The 5,017-nt window shown below is 32.4% G+C and overlaps 1 long non-coding RNA gene across 1 annotated transcript; it reads right to left on the bottom strand.

The window, feature by feature from the left end:
* Window positions 1-3,078: 3,078 nt before the first annotated feature.
* Window positions 3,079-4,798, bottom strand: LOC123217923. Its single transcript, XR_006502587.1, has 3 exons — window positions 4,580-4,798; window positions 3,277-3,319; window positions 3,079-3,182 (listed from the first exon to the last, which is right to left on the bottom strand). It is a non-coding gene; the product is annotated as an uncharacterized LOC123217923 (long non-coding RNA).
* Window positions 4,799-5,017: the final 219 nt, after the last annotated feature.

Raw genomic sequence — 5,017 nt, 5'->3', positions numbered from 1 at the left:
GGTTCGAAATAACCTTATCATAGGGTATGGGCTCATTATCATGGATGACCAATATGTCACCATGTTGAGTTAGGAGAAAATCAAATCTCTTTGGTTTATGACACACTTGAGTAGACCTGCGTAACTCTTGTGTGTGCTAAGGTTGTTCACTGTATTCCACCTGAGGTAGATGAACCTTCTCATTATGATTAACCATTTAGTAGAATTTCATCAAATTCAACCTTTCTCCCATTAATCCTCTTAAGAATAATTTCTTTCTCGAGGAAGATACTGGTAGAAGTAATAAAGTCTTTTTGCTCCTCTAGATGGTAAAAGTAATAACCCTTAGTTTCCTTCAAGTACCTTATAAAGATGTATTTTTCGAATTTGACACTCAACTTATTTGAAGTCAATTTCTTGATATAAGGTTCACAGTCCAAAATCTTCAACTAATCTAAATTAGGTTATCACCTAGTCTATAACTCATATAGAGTTTTGTCTATAGTTTTAGATCGGACATAGTTCAGTGTGTAGGTTATAATTTCTAGGACATGACCCTAGAAAGACATGGGTAGGTCTATAAAACTCATAATTGATATGACCATTTCCATCAAGGTCATATTCTTCCGTTCAGATATACCTTTATGTTATAGTGTAACAAGAGAAGTGAGTTGAGGTACCATCCTTTTTTCCTTCAAATATTTCCTGAATTCAACACTTAGGTTTCACCTCAATCACTTAAAAGGATTTTGATCTGTTTCCCAAGTTGTTTTTCTACCTTATTCTTGAATTTTTTGAAATTTTCAAAGCATTTAGACTTATATTTCATAAAAAAAAAAATAATATAGTCATGTCTACTGAAGTTATCAATAAATGTGATGAAGTAGGATTCCTCATATCTACTATGCATTATTATGGGCCCACGCACATCATTGTCTATGATTTCTAATAGTTCAATTACCCTTTCACTGTGTCCAGTGAAAAGTATTTTGGCAATCTTATCCAATAGATATGATTTGTATTCATCATAAGACTGAAATTCAAATGATTGCAAAACTCTTTCTTTAAGAAGTTTTGATATGTGTTTCAGTCATATATGACCTAACTTGCAATGTCATAGATACATGGTATTCTATTACTTCGTTTTAATCGTTTGATATTTTGCACATTTTGAATTTCATTCACTACAACAAATTTAAAAATGTGATGAAAACTTTTGTTCTAAAAAGTAAAAAAATTCGTCCTAAAAAGGAATTTGGAATGAAAGATCAAATCCATTAGATAGTTTTAGAATATAAAAACTATTAGACAATTCAACTATTCCATAGAGAATATTATGTAAGTTAATAGTTATAATACTACCAGCAATCGAAAATAAAAATCATTTTTTGTCCAAAATAGACACAAAAATAAGGTTTATAGAGACAAAAAGAACATAATAATAATTTTTAAGTTTTAAAATGAGTTTAGTAGGCAACCTAAGATATTAAACTCTTACAACTAATGCAACAATGCATGTTTTATTTCCAACTAGTAGGTTAGCCTCTTCTTTGACAAGTAATATACTTTGTTGCAATTAAGGCATATCAAAACAAATATGAGAACCACATCCTATGTCTATAACCCAAGATGAATAAAGAAAATAATTTATTTCAATAACAAACATACTTGAAGTAAAGGTTTCATCTGCCTTCTTCTTTTTGCTTTCTTGAAAGGTCTTGCAATGTCTTTTTTAGTGATTGGCTTTGCCACAAAAGAACAAACAACTTTTCCTTTTCTTACACCAACCGTGGGTTAAGAAACAACGCCAAGCTGTTTTTTGGCTTTGGGCTTAGACTTGCCTTGCTATTGGCTTTGGGTGTTTTGACTTTAACCACAAGCACATTATTAGAAACAACCTTATAGACTTCTTGCTTAGCAATCCTGAACATGTACAACAACTCCTCAATAGACTTATCATTTTCATTTAGGTTAAAATTCATGATGAAATTAACCTAAGACTTAGGAGAGATTTTAGCATGAAGCCAATAGCAACCTCATTATCCATGATGGAAACTTAAGCTTGCCAATCAATTAATATAGCCAATCATCTTAACCACATAAGGGCCAACTTGGCCTCTCTTAGAGAGTTCACAATCAAACATCGTGTTCAACACCTTATATCATTCTGATCTCATACGAGTGTCATAAAACTCATGAAGTTGTGAGAGAATGAATTATGCATCCATCTTTTTGTGTTATTTTTTAAACTTAGGTGACATGGAGGTCAACATAAGGCACTGTACTCCACGAAGTCATCCAAATACTTATCAAAGGTATAATTCTACTTTCAGATGGTATCGAGACCAGACTTATCCGGCGATGCAACCTTCGAGGATATATAGCCTCTTCTTTTGTCGTAGTATGATTCAAAGATTTCGGTATAAGTCAATGAAGTTGTTTCTAGTGAGTCCATTTTCTTTCTCAATAATTGATCTATAATAAATGTTGACATGGTGATTGTTATCTACAATTACAGATAAAAGTGCATCAGTAATTTTAATTTAATTTTATCAATATCATTTTAATTTCGAATTTAATTAATTAAAACACTCTTATTATTTTTCTCAAGCCAATATTATTATTGTACTTGATAAGTTTCAATGAACTTTCAGTAAATCAAGATCTCATTGCATTAATTCTCCACAAAAGCCCACAATCTCAAGTTAGGTCTTACCCCAACAAATCATGTGACCTTAATTGTGACTCTTGATATTAGCAAGGCAAATATATATCACTTTGCATCAACAAATACATTCCCTACTCATATGTATAATATGCTTTATCTTCATTTTGAGTAACAAACAAAGTACATTAGTTAAGTTAAACCTAATACGACCAACTTCTAATTTTGCACTTGATAAAAGTGTATCATTTACTTTGGCAAACAATGTTCCAATGAACATAGGTTTAATCTTAATCTTATTATTCAATTTGAGGTAGGGGTGGATACGAGCCGAGCTGAGCCCGAACACTGTTTAGCTCGTTTTCGGCTCATTTTTAATCAGCTCGGTTTTCAGCTCGCTTCGGGCTCTCCGAGCTCGTCAAAACTTATGTTCGTGTTTGGCTCGCTTTATAATTTAAGTGTTCGTGCTCGGCTCGCACCTAACTCGGGCTCGTCTCTAATATCTCGGGTTCGCTCGGCTCGGGTTTGGGCTCGTATTCTAGGCTCGTCAGCAGTTAAAATACATATAAATTTATAATAGGAGCAAATATTTTCAGTGAAACAAAAAAATAGAATGAGTGTAATATATTTACTGTCAAGTGACCACCAATATCCAGACTTCCGATCCATTTCCTCCTTCAATCAACAAAATTTTGATAATCTGAGTACACTTTATAAACATCCGCAAAAAAAAAATAATAATAATAACACTGTTTGCAGTATTTTAATAATTGTCGTTTTATTTCTAAAAGCAGAATTTTATTTTCAAACTTAACAACTCAAAGCAATAATAAATAAAATAAGAACTACTCAGATATAAACAAAATATACCAAGGAAAGTAAGGAGATTCAAATAAATTCTCACCTGAGCTATATACTCAGCAAGGGCATGAGTCTGCAATACAAATTAAAAAAAATAATGTCAAACTTAGCCGCCAGCATCATAACATAAATTGGAAAATTCAGAAATTAATTGTCTTAGCTACCACGGGATAGAGCAAACATAAAATCATAAGTGAACATAAACTATAAAAATTCCAAGCCATAAATCCAAATTTTTGTTGCAGACAGCCTTAAACACTCAGGCTCTTTACATTTTGCAGCTTATTATTACATTTTATAGAGTCTTCACCAAGAACACATTGACACACTTTATGCTCTATTAAAGAATTCTTTCAAGTTAATTATTATGTGGCTACAAAAAATTAAATTGGAATATGTGACAGCAGAGAGTCAGAGCCAAGTTCACAAGAGCTTGACCATTTATTAGAACAAAATATCATACTTCTGGCCAAAAAAAATATATAAAGGTGGGGAGAAAAGAAATCTCTATATATATATATATATATAAGTTGCTGCTCTCCAACTACAATACATATATCTCCATTTATATATGGCAGCAAAAGAGATTGGAATGTCAATTTGAACACAAAAGCTTGAAAAAATAAAATTTAATATTAAAATGAGTGTAATATTAACCCATATAGAGGAAGATATAACAGACATAAATGTTCAAATCATTATTGATGTTACACAACATGCTTGGAAGCAAATGGCAACAATAAAAAATAAGAAAATGAAAGACATATATATATCTGCTAAGTACACATATATGTGAGTCAAATGGGAATTTTCCAAAACAACCTAGATTCTTGAAAAAAAAACAATATATTGCTTCAGTAAGCCTAAAATAATTATTATCGTCATGCATTTTTAAAAATCATTAAAAAATAAAACTTATTATCGTCATGCATTTTTAAGGAATAATAAAATAATTATATGACTTAAAGTCGGTTTGAAATCTAGCAAGCCTAACCTGTTTTCTAGGACACATCAGAATGTAACTCTTGTTTGATAAATAATTAAATAGAGCAGCAGAGAAGAAAGGTGGAAAACCTTGTCGGCGGCTGAACAACAAAGAAGAAAGGTGGAAAACCTTGTCGACGGCGGCTGAACAACAGAGAAGAAAGGTGGAAAACCTTGGCGGCGGATGAACAGCAGAGAAGAAAGGTGGAATGGAAAACCTTGTTGTCGGCGTATTTTAGTTTTGGCTAAATATTCTCGGCAGAGAAGAATGAAGAGCAGCAGAAAAAATATTAGGTTTGCTGCTTTAATTTCTTTAATTGCTTCCAACAGCCAATACGACAACGTTTTTTTCTTTTAATAAAAGCCAACCAGCAAAGCAAAACAAAGTCAACATAGAATAAGCCAAATATAATAAATACCGCCAGGCTCCAGGTCTCCAGCCAACAATATTAATAACGAGCTTAACTTGGCTCGCCGAGCCAGCTGAGCCGAGCATTCCCCTGTTCGGGTTCGGGCTCGGGTTTGTTT

This window comes from Mangifera indica, chromosome 6, assembly GCF_011075055.1.
Source record: "Mangifera indica cultivar Alphonso chromosome 6, CATAS_Mindica_2.1, whole genome shotgun sequence".
NCBI lineage: Eukaryota > Viridiplantae > Streptophyta > Magnoliopsida > Sapindales > Anacardiaceae > Mangifera > Mangifera indica.
Note: the sequence above shows the minus strand (reverse complement) of the source record. Positions and strands in the feature narration are given on the sequence as shown.